Source organism: Otolemur garnettii, unplaced genomic scaffold (assembly GCF_000181295.1).
Source record: "Otolemur garnettii isolate 467f Iridium unplaced genomic scaffold, OtoGar3 scaffold00111, whole genome shotgun sequence".
NCBI classification, from domain to species: Eukaryota; Metazoa; Chordata; class Mammalia; order Primates; family Galagidae; genus Otolemur; species Otolemur garnettii.
The window spans coordinates 5,331,855-5,344,609 of NW_003852506.1; the positions used below are offsets into that span (position 1 = coordinate 5,331,855).

Consider the following 12,755-nt stretch of genomic DNA (forward strand, 5'->3'; position numbering starts at 1 on the left):
CTTCAGCAAAAAGAATTATAAAAACTTTACAAAGCTAATTATACATTTTCTTGAGTTCTACTATTTAATACATATTATCACATATATGTATTTATTTATAAATACGTAACTGCCCAAGTTGTACATACATAAATGCATATCAAATGTTTATTCAAGCAGAAAGCTTGTCACATGGCAACTCAATTGTATGTATTAGTTATTACTCTTAATAATTCACTTTTTCTGAGGAATTTAAGAGGTTTTTAATAGCAATGTTAAATATATGCAACTATTTCCTTATGTTATGAAATTAGATATTGTCCCCTGGTTTTAAAAAAAAATTAGTCCCTGGTAACACAAAGTCTCCTGCTGCAAAGAACTCACGGCTTTTTTGAAAGTACAACTATAATGACAAATAATTACGGGATGGTTAGAAAGTGTGCTTAATGAGACTAGGGAGCAGAGGGAGAGAAAGACAAGGAAAGAAGGGAGGAGGGAAGGGGAGGGAAGGAGGGAAGAAAGAGAATAATGAAAGAGAGAAGGAGGGAGGAAGTAAAAAATGGGAAAGAGAGAAAGAGAAATGAAGAGGCTGAAGAAGGGGAAGGGGAAGAGGGGGAATAAGAGAGAGATAAAGAAGGAGCCAGAAAAAGGTAAGGCAAGTCACCTTGCCAGAGAGAATAAGAGCTTTCACAAAGACTCTTACCCTGGACTAGTTGGGAAGTACAAGTCAGATAGAGAAGGAAATGGAAGAGTTTCTTGGCATAAGGACAGGGCTTGAAAGAGCGTAAACACTCTCAGGGAATCCTAGTTGTCCATAGCATCCGTCACTTAAACTGTAGGTTCCCAGGATGTATGATAGGCTTTATCTTCTATGATGGTCAATTTGTGTCAACTTGACAGCCCTAAAGGACTCCCACAAACATGTTAAAGCATTTCTGGGTGTGTCTGTATGGGTGTCTCTGAAAGATATTAAGCATTTTAATCCACAGACTGAGTAAAAAAGGTGGCCCTTACAGTGGTCAATGGGTATCGCCCAATCTGTTGAGAGCCTGAGTAGAACATAAGAGCAGAAGCTCAAATTTACCAAGTCTGCTGAGCTGGAACATCCATCTTTATCTCTCCTTAGACAGTGGAGCTCCCTGTTCTCTGCCTTCCAACTCAGACTTGGTCTCACACCTCTGGATCTCTGGTTCTCAGGCCTCTGACTTTGGGCTGGGATTGCACCACTGGTTTTCTTGGCCTCCCAGCTTGCAGGTTGTTGGACTTGTTGGCTTTCACCAGAGTGTAAACTGATCCCTCATAATAATGATTGTTATCTGTATCTATATCTGTTTCTCTGGTTCTGTCTTTCTAAATAGAACTCCCCCCATGCATCAGTCATGTTAAAGAGTCAGGTTTTATCTTGTAGACGATGGGAAACTAAAGAGATTTTAAAGTGGAGAAGTGATATATTCAAACAACTTTCAGAAATATGACTTTGGTAGCAGTTATTAAAATAAAGAAAGAATAGAAAAAGACTAATGATAGAGAAACCAGTCAAGAGTCTAGAACATTCTTACAAGGTTGCTGAACAGACACCATATTGTAAGTGAAGGCAGACCTGGTACACATTCAAGGGAAGTTTAAAAATTGGGTTGATTGTGAGTGTGAAGGAGAAGGAAGACTCTGGAATTTGAATGATGCTGCCCTGAGCTAAAACAAGAAATAAAGAAAAAAGATTTTAAGAAGAGTTTAGGTTGAACTTTGAGTATTATATTTGCTATACTTGTCAGATAGTATTGTAATTAATCATATACACTTTTCTTATCCATTGGAATGTGAACTCTTTGTGTCAAGGGCATGGTTTAATATAGTTGTAGGTTGTGGTTTAGAGCAATTTGTTTTCCATATCAGGAATTAACTCTTCATGGTTTGTTTTGATCCCCTTTATCTTTAACATTAAAGTGTCTCTATACACATTATATTACGAGTCATTGTTTTAGAAACAAGAAGCATGACCAATTTTCAATTTTCAGTGCTATAAAGAAAGAAAAAGCCCTAGAAGTCTTGGATAGAAGTAAATGCATTTGTTAGGTGCTTTTAGGTACAGAAAACAGAAAGCTGACTACCCTGGCTTAACTACACAGGAATCTCTGGGGGAGGTATAGGCAAGTCAAGGCTCATGTGACCGCTCCAAAGATGTCATTAAATACCCATGTACAGTCCAGGTGTGGTGGCTCACACTTGAATTCCCAGCATTTTAAGATGCCAAGATGGGAGGAACAGTTGAGATTCTGTGTAATAGAACTATCTTAAAAGTGTAGGGTCCCTGGTGGAACTTACGGAATAGACATATGATAGATAACTTGTGTCTCTAGCTCCACTCTATTCCTATAAGTAAGATAGAAAATCTATATAATTAATATTCTTATTGATCAGATAATTTCTTACCTGGAGATTGTGGCAAGATTATGGTAGTGCTCATTAACCATGTATCTCATATGTGGACATTCGTTTTGAAAAAAGTAATTAGACATCTCATTACCTCACTTTTTTTTTTTTTTTTGTCATCCCTCAAACAGCTATACAACTCACTCAAAAACTTGATGGTACTGAACTGAAGCAAACCAGTAACTTTCTAGGTTCAGAGATAGAGTGAAATTTTAGATTCACATTTAAGTTACTATTTGCTCAGACTTTGAAGTACATAATCTCTATCAACCTGACACAGGAACATCCTAGTACTATAACAATTGACTTCATCATAGATCCACATAGATCCTAGTTTTGCACATGCTCTGCACATTTGTCAAAAAGAATGTGGCTCTTCTTCCACAGGCTTTTTATGGATGTTCTAAAATTTTGGAAAGAGACAATGACTTCTAATTATGTATGCTATGTTCTCTTAGCTCGGTGTAAGCCCTTGCATTCTTTTGCTGTTTTCCCTTCATTATGAATTGCTATTGTGAATTTTTCCCATTTGTTTTGTTTTCCCCCCTGTTTTTCTGATGCATATGTAGGTTCCAGGATGCCAGTGGGACCAGTGAAAAGTGCATTCACTGGTGATGAGTAAGCAGACACAGTTGATATGGGTAATGTATGATCTTAATCATAGGTTGTTTTCTGAAGATGTATTAATATAAAGCTTCTCAGTCCTCAGTAAGTCGTTTGTCAATGGCTTTGCTTTCAAATTCTGTTGAAAGTAAATATCTTTCATGGGAAGTCTTGAACTATATTCCAATCTAATGAAATGTACTTCATTTTAGAAGCCATTGATTAAATTTGAATGATCCAAGGAATAAGTTTGATGAATAAACATATTGCTTATTATTTTTTAAAACTGGCATATGTTACATAATTTTGAAAGAAAAATTTGTGACATTTGGTTTTAAAAAGCAATTTTTTTTGTTACGTGCACCTCAGAATGTAAATGTTATTCTTCCATTGCATTTTTCAAATAGCATATAGCCTATTGTTTAAAAATGTAGTTTTTGCTTTCATATGTCGCATTTGTTCAGGGAATCAATACTTTAAGTTGAAATGGGTGCTATTTTCCCTAGCATCTTCTGTACATTAAAACTTTTAATTGTTGAATTAAGTGTACAAGAGCTTGTGTCAGATGCGACACCATTGAAAAGGAAATTAAAGCGTAATTCTCATTTCTATACATAGTCCCGGGGAAGCCAAAACTAAAAGTTTCATTAAATCTAAGAGACTCATTTTAGCCATTAGTTTCAACCTCCTCCCACTACCAAACCTTTGGCCAGGGCTGCTTAATTAATTAATTTGACTTTCCCCTCTTCCTTTCCTGAGGCCTCCTTCTGGGGTAATGAGTAGCCACATGTCTGGTAGGTAATCAGCAGGAAGGAGGCAATGGATACTCAACTGCATGCAGAGAAAATTATCTTTCACTGCATTTCTGTTCCATAGATTGATAATATGGAGGAAAGGGCTTCAAGTGGCAGAACTTTAGCAATTATTTCAGTAATTGCAGGAAGATACTACATTCGCAGAATTTTAAGTGATAGAAAGTTTCGCAGCTCATGCTATTTCTTCAGTGTACAAAGTCCTTTCTTTGTGCCCAGAAAATGCTATGTATCTATTTATCTCCACAATCCCATCGAAGGCACTATCTGAGTGCCTCCCAGACACCTTCATGTAGAGTTAACCTTATACACTGTCTACCTTGGGCAGGTTTTCATTTGAAGGGAATGTATTGACTGCCCTCTTTGTGGAAGTTGTGATAGCACTTATCATGTTGTGCTTTTAATTATTTTTAGTATATTTATTTACATGAATGTTAGATAATAAAAGTGAAAAATCTTAACATTGCAAATTGATGACTCATCAAAAAGTAAACACACTTGTGTAACCAACACTTAGCACCAGGACATTGTCAGCCTCCCAGAAACACCCATCCGAGTCGCTACCAACCTCTGTTTTCCAAAGCAACCACTGCCATGCCTTTTACTATCAATTTGTTTTGCCTTTTTTTGAGCTTTATATGGAATATGTAATTATTAATGCTTAGCTTTTTTTTTTGCTTAAAATGTGTTAATAAAATTCATGTATGTAGTTTGATCATTGTCATTGCTAAATCATGTTGCGCACAGCTCTGTATGCCGTGATTACACTCTGTATAGTGATTTCATTTATGTATTCCAGTATTGTAAGCATTTAGATTGTTTTCATTTTCTTGACTATATATGTATATAAGTTTAGGTACATGTATGTTCACATTTCTGTTGAGTATACACTTAGGAGTACAATTTCTGAGATATTGGGCATGCTAACTAACATTCAGCTGTAATAGACGCTGCCATATACTTTTGCAGAGTGTGGTCAATTTCTACCCCCCAGCAGTACATGAGAGATCTAATCATCCACATTACAAACTCAGCAAAACTTGCTTTTGTCTCTTTAATTTTAGTCATCCTAATCTATTTTATGTCTGTTTCTACTTTACATTTCTGTGACTACTAATGAGGTCTGGTGCCATTTCCATTTGTTTATTGGCCATTTCAAATACTCTTTTTTGTGAAGTAAAGTGTTCCTGCTGATTTTTTTGGCAGGAATTTTTATTTACTGTATCATAGCTATATATTTGTATATATATGTAAAAGTAATACATATATATTTGTATATATGGTGAATATCTTTTGTAGCCTGAGGTTTTCCTTCTACTAATTTATTAATTTTTTATTCTTCTTCATAATATGGTCCATTTTTCATTTTCTTACTTTTTATTAGTGCTTATTAAGATTTAAAAAATTACTCCTTACCTGTAAAGTCATGAATGTTTTCATCTCTTGCATTCTAGTTTTAGTGTCTTACATTTGCACTTAACTTAAAAGACCTGAAGTTACTTTTATATATGATACAATTTAGAGAGACAAGTTCCAATTTTTCCTGTAAATATCCAAATGCACCAATATCATTTACTAAAAAACCATTCTTTTTCCACTATTCTGCAGCAAAACATTGGCATAGATCAAATGTCTATACATGTGAGACTCCTTCTGGACCAATATTTTCTCAATAGTCAATTGATCTACAATTGCACTAATACCTATACTAGCTCTTTAAAAAAATGTCAATATCCTTTTTTCTAAATTTTCTGGCTTGATTCTTCTTCACTTTGTCTGTGCTATTTCTGGCCTTTGTATTTGCATGCAAATTTTAAAATCAGATTGGCAATTTCTAAAAATAATGTTGATGATATTTTGATTGAGGTGGTATTGAATCTATAGATCAATTGGGAAAAAATGGAATTTTAACAGAATTGGATCCTCCAATCAACACAAGTTAAATATTTACTTAAATATAATTGTGAAGTCTATTTTTTTTTACTTTTAAATTTTATTTCTGGTATAAAGAAGTACACTGACTTTGTATTCTTTATATTGAGTAACTTTGGTGAGTTCGTTTATTAATCCTAATAATTTACCTGGATGATCTTTTGGATTATCTTCATATATAATTAGACTGTTTTGAATAGTGATCATGTTATTTATTTATGATCAGTCTTTTAATACTTTTCTCCTTGAATTGTTACACTAAATGGGATCTCCAGTGCAAATTAAATACCAGAACTGACTTTTGCCTCCTTGACCCATTCTCAGAATGCTAGGTGAAAGATTTCTATATAATACCATTGAGGAAAAGTTGTAATTTTTTTTAAAGATATACTTTACCAAAATAAAAAAAATTGCCTTTTATTTTTAATTCTCTATTGTTTTTGTTCATTTTTTCTTTTTTTATAAATAAGATTTGATTTTTTGAAAAATGTTTTTACTGTACCTCTTGAGGATGTTCTAAGCTACTTCCTTTTTTTCTTCATAGAGAGAAAGTTAAACAAAATTTGTACTTCCAGAATAGATCCAATTTGCTTGTTTGCTTGTGATATATTATCTTTTTGCTTTCTTTTTGCAGTCTTTCTTTCCTTTTTTTGGCTAGGGCTGGGCTTAAACCCACCACCTCGATACATGGGGCTGGCACCCTACTCCTTGAGCCACAGGTGCTGCCCTGCTTGTGATATATTATTTTTTTGAATATCAAAAGATTTATTTTGCTAACATTTGCTTTTAACAGTTTACATCTAAATTTATGTGAGAAAATTTCCTAAATTCACATGAGAAAATGACATTTTACAATGATATTGCCCAGTTTTTATGTTGTTATGTGGACCACCTGTTGATGTATTTCCATTATCTTATTTTCCTCTTAGTCACATTTCTTGGTCCACTGGTGTTCGTGATTGAGTCTACACTGAATTTGTAGAAGCTTTTTATTTTTGTTATTTTCTCTAAGTGATTGTTCTTCATTTTTGCCAGGCAGGCAGATAAGCAGTATTTTAATACTTTTAGTACTAGAACTACTTTATGTGTGGATTTTGAAGTTTTTATAAGATCTGATACACTTATGTTTTATTTTAGTTTTTAGACTGAGTCTTGCAGTGATACCAACTGAAAACTTAGCATGCTAGCTAGAGATCCTTCACACTGAAATCCAGTTTTATCCAGCACTGAGAACTGTCAACTGTTCTACAGAGTTTTCCAGCCTCTTAGGAGAAGCTGTTTCACTAAGCTTCTCCATGTCTTGGATTGAAGTACTTCAGAATGGATGAATGCCTTGAAGGGAAAGTAGTCTAATGTTAAACTCACTTCCCTTTGCTCATTTTCTTTCCAGAATTTTGGGTTCTCATTTATTGGCCACCTCAGTAGTGCTGAATATCATGGGAATTGACAGTCTCAAAGACTGCCAAAATCTCTATTCAGTATTTTTGTCATTCAGCACAAGCTTTACCTTGACTTCTTATCCTTTCCATTCACTCCTCTGATGAACTGTCAAAAACTTCAGAAGAAAATGGCATAGCATATTAAGCACACTCTATTGAGTGCCTCTTCTGTGCAGGACGTTGGTCCCTCAAGTCCTAGCTGTCTTGGTAGCTCTCAGATGCCTTCAAACAGATGTTTTTTCCTTAATCCATATGATTAAATTGCTCTTAGAGGACTATTCAACTGCAAGCTAGTCCCATCACTATCTAAATCAGAATTAACAAGAGCTGAGTAAAAATATTACTTCTATGTCATTTATTAGGTACTTTCTTGCCTCTAAACATTAGTTTCTACATTTATAAGTCTTCACTAAGCTTTGAAGAATCAAACATCTCTTTTCAACCTAAATTTTTATGATCTTAGGGTCCTACTAGATTCTAGAAATTCCAGTTTGTATCAAATCCCACTGCTTCTTGTCCAGCTTCTGAATAAAGAATTCAGCTTTTATTAAGGAAAGTTCCATAATCTTGGGTCAACTTCCTTCAGACCAAAGCAAGTACCTCTCTCTCTCTCACACACACACACTGTAAGCACAGACACAGGCAGTACCACCTCTAAACAACTAAGAAAAGAATGTCAAAATATGTGTGTGTGTGTGTGTGTTTTGAAATATGAGCAGGAATTGCAAAACAGTAAAAACAACAAACAAAATAGCATTTCTCAGAGTTTGTATGCCCTACTCTAAAGAAACCTCCTCTGAGTCCCTCTGTCTTTAGGCTCCAACCTACAGCCCTCTGGCAACAGCAGTTCTTTCCCACCATGGACCAACGTTGAGTGTGCCATTTCTATGTAAAGAAGAGGTCTCAACTCCCCTCAGAAAAACATATATGAAAAAAAGCAGCTTTCCCAAGAGGAAATAGAATGTTGGAACATCCATTACTAAAAGGTAATTCTTTATATTATTTTTAGAACCAATTTCACTCCTATGGAATCTTAATTTCACAGCAGTCCTTACTTTTCTTTTTAAGGCAAGCGTGAAACAAAGTTTACTGAGGAAGAGCAAGATACAGGCTTACAGACCAAAAGACATTTGCCATAGATAGCAAATGGTCCTCCATTGCCAGAGCAAGTAGGCAAAGAGGCCAACAGTCTTTACTTTTATCTTGGCTAAATCATCACTGAAGCTTTATTGAACATCCACCCTACCCCAATCTCTCCAAACAAAGCAATATTCTACTCTCAAAGGTAAATTCAAGTCTCTACTTTCAGAAAAACACTTTAAATATTTAAGACACAATTTTTGTCCCAGAAAATTTAAAAGGCAATTTTCCCACTGCTGACAATTGACATGTCATAAACACTGGGGTCTGGTCTAAACCAGGGCATCTCTGTATACATAGTATTATAAGTATACTAAGAAAGTGAATGAAATAGAACAATCTCACACAAGACACTAAGTGGCTGCTGTTACCCTTAGGTTACCATGTACCATCAGCACCAAATCCAGAGCCTAGTGCATCACAGGTGCATAGTATGTACGGAAATATTCAGTGCAAAAGTTCAGACTGCACTAATTTTGTAGACCTGTGCTCTTTGCAAATTACACAATTATTAACCTTGGCCACTTACCTGCCACGTGAATGTACTTAGAAAAACACACCCATTCAGAGGGTCTATAGGCTGAATCATGTTTTAATGACCGTAATTGTTAATCTGTTTTCATGAGCAAAGTTGATTGATTCAATGCACCAAAGTCACATTCTAGGTCAGAAAAAATTTGTTTGACATTAATTATGTGTCAGGACATGACAAGCCACTCAGCAGGATCAGTAGTTCATGAATGGACTCTTTTTAACCAAGTTCTAATATCAGAGAAAAAACCCTGTAGCTATGTCATTTTTGATGTGAATTGTCAAGGATAAATAATTACAAGGACATAATTAAGTACTTGGCTTAAAAATAGGAAAAAAGAGACTCCTATGAGGGATTTCAGTGCAGATAAGTAGAAAAACAAAGTGTTCCCACTCATGACTATATGTAACTAGAGTTCTAGCTCCTTCAAAGTGGGAAGTTTTGGCTATGTGAGAAACCTAAATTTTTTTTTTTTTTTTGGCCAGGGCTGGGTTTGAACCCGCCTTCCAGCATATGGGACCACAGCCTACTCCATTGAGTCACAGGCGCCACCCAAAACCTAATTTTTTTTTAAGTGGGTAAGAATATAGGAAACTAAGAAAAATAGTCAGATATTATAAATTAGCATTGTTTTTATAATTCATCTGCCCTTTCCTGCTCCCTTACTTACACAACTTCAAAGTGTAATTTATCATTTTAAAGATGTAATTTAACATAATAGGCTCTGGAAACAAACTGATTGAAACATGACTTAGCTTAGTTTGTAGCAATAATTAATTAAAAATGGATTGATTCTGTTACCTCCTTTTTTAATTGTTTTAATATGCTTAAAAATAGCAAAATAAGCAAGATCAGGTGACTTGCTTTTGTGAATACTCTCTTCCTTAAAAGAATCACTTTTAACTTTTAACTTCCTATAAAGTTTTGTCCTGATGGGTCAGTGCCTGCCCCATAGTTGAGTACATGAGGACATATGATCGGATGGTTCCTTTTGGCCTAGGAGGTAAGAGTTATAATTGTCCATTGAGCTCAATATTTTTTATAATGCAAATATGACAAAATGGACCAAAGTAGACATAGGTAAAAAATAGTAATCATTCTAATAACTAGTTATAACTGATATCCACTTTCCTTTTAAAATTTTTGATAATTCACCAATGCAAAATTATTGGCATGGTAAAAAAGGAATAAAATGCCAACTACATTTCTTCATCTATAAAAGGGGTATAATAGAAATGTGGTCTTGTGGTGTTTTTGCAACTCCAGAGTGTGTGGTGGTAACTAACATAATACTTGCTACATGGTGGGAATTGAATAAACAACAATAATTATGACATGAAAATGCTTATACCAATCAATGATGTAGGGCGTAGGGATGTTTAGGAGCTGGAGGGCAGCATTTAGATTTGATAACTAGTGGATTTCTTCATTAAATGTGACTCAATCTTCTTTTTAGGGCTAAATGCTGGAACTATGGTACCTAACCCAATAAAGTCTCCATTTGACCTTCACATGCTCTCCCACTTTACAACCTGTACTCATTTCCCAGCAAGGTGTATGTTTATAGGGCACCTCCTCTACCTTATTCTGTGGTTGGGCTGTTTAACTACAGGTCTTGGCTAGCTTGGCTTTTACAATTTTGATAGTAAATAGATTTTGAAGCATAAAGCAATTGCACCCTAGGGAATTGCTTTGAAAAAAATTCTAAAGACAAATCTAGGGTCAGAAAACAAAAATCAGTGAGCAATAAATTGCATAGTTGTAAATAGGGAAGGGGCACCATGGCTGAAACATATTTTCCATTCCAAATGTATAGGGTTATTTACAAAGAGTTGAGGTTACCCAAAGATCTGCAATATTTTTCAATAAGCCAGCAAACAGCAAATTTCCAAATGGGACCTATCCATGGCATAATTTCAATATTTACTTACTTAATATCTTTAGTTTTAGCTAAGAGGTCAAAAAACAGTAAAACTTCATACTAGTTTTATTGGAAACAATGGATTACTTTTTGGCGACAGCGTTAGCAAAGTGAAAATAGTCATTAAGTAATTAATTATTGTAGTCTACTCGTTTCAGTTTTTAAGCAAGTAGTAAAGTTTAATTATGGTTCAGAAAAAATTGAGTGGATAACTTCTCTGGAAAAATACATTGCCTCTATAGACTGCAATTATTTGGGTGGGACTGGTAAGTTAAATTACCATATTTTGTACGGTGAAAATGATAAAAAGTTCCATTTCCAGTCTGATTATAAAGATACATATCCTCAAAATGGCTTAGAATAAATACAATAGGAAAAGCCAAAGCTAAGGGCATATGATAAGGAAATCTCAGAAATATCCAAGCAACAAGAACATCTGGCTGGAATTTGAAGTTCTTTTCAGTACCTTTGTCTTTTGCTCCTTGTTTAAGGATGTGTGTGAACTCGATGTAATTGAAATCCCCCTTTGTCAATAGGTGCTTCTCTGTACAGCTCATCCACTCCCTCATCTGCAAACCCATCTCCCATCGTTGTCAACAGCCCTCTCAGGTAATCTTCCTGAATAATGCCGGTTGCTTCTTCATCAAAGCAAGCAAAAGCATTTCTGATGACATCTCCTGGATCTGTGCCTTTTACCTTTTCACCAAACATAGTGAGGAACATGGTGAAAGTGATGCATCCCAGAGCCTCCTTCATCATTGACATCCAGATACTCATCAGTTGGATTTTTTCCCAGTGAGGCAAGCACATTGTGCAGATCTTCCCCATCAGTGAAACCATCTCTGTTTGATCAATTATGTTGAAGCCCTATTTGAACTCTTGAATCTCTGATTGGTCAAACATGGCAAATACACTGGATTCTGTGCACTGAGGGTGCTTTGTGGTGGCCTTGGTCTTTGCCCTTTTACCAGACATGGTAGTGGTTAAGTACCTGCACAGCCACCAGAATCTGAGCATGTCAGTGACACCCTCACTTCCACTTTCACCATCCTTCTACCCTGAGGGCAACTGCTTTCAGTTCTAAATAATTTGCACAAAACAGCATATGTCTTTCTTCAGATTTTGAAGGGCAGTATATGTTCTAAAGGATATGTGAAAATCTATAAATTTGCAGATATATGACAGTTATTGATTTTTTCTTGTAATGGGCCTCACTCATCTGGAATCACCTAAATGATGCCATCAATCTGTCTTCTCTGAAGGTAGCAGTTAAGCGAGTAAACAAATGAATCAAGTCTTAGTAGGATACTTATCAGACACTTCAATTTTGACAGTGTTTCCCATTGTGTTATTTCTATAAAAACATTGATGACTCTAACTTAGTTAAATCAAATACATATATTCATTTTTCTGAAAATCTTCAGTTCTAAATCTTTCTTTAGATTATCTTTCCTCTAAAGTCATCTTTATAAGTTAAGCTTTGATAAATGATTTACTGTGCTGAGCATAAAACCAGAATGAGTAATAAAATATATTTTAATTTAATGCTTTGTTACATAAAATATAATAAAGCCTAATATGAAGATAATTCTTAATGTGGCTTAAAATTAAGTGCCTTTCATTAAGAAAAAGCTTTATAATAATTAAGCAGGGCAAGCATCACTACTTAATTACAGGAAAAGTGGAAGATACAGCAGATTGGAAGAGATTTAACCATCATTATAATTTTTTGAAGCTGATTTCTGAACACATGTTAAGTATGTGATCTTGAAAAATGTTCTTTCAAAACTAAGTTATCACCTGTCTACCTATATCTTAATTAGCATTATTATTATATTAGATGTAACATGATAATAAAGTTTTCCTCCTTATCATAAATTTTGTATATATTAAAGCCATGGAGATATGGATGTACCCTCAAGAACTTTAAAATTAACTAGTTATTATTAAGGCAATTAGTTTCAGTA

General features: G+C 34.8%; 1 pseudogene; it reads right to left on the reverse strand.

Moving 5' to 3' along the window:
* Nucleotides 1-1,534: 1,534 nt before the first annotated feature.
* LOC100966171 lies at nt 1,535-11,763 on the reverse strand (annotated as a pseudogene).
* Nucleotides 11,764-12,755: the final 992 nt, after the last annotated feature.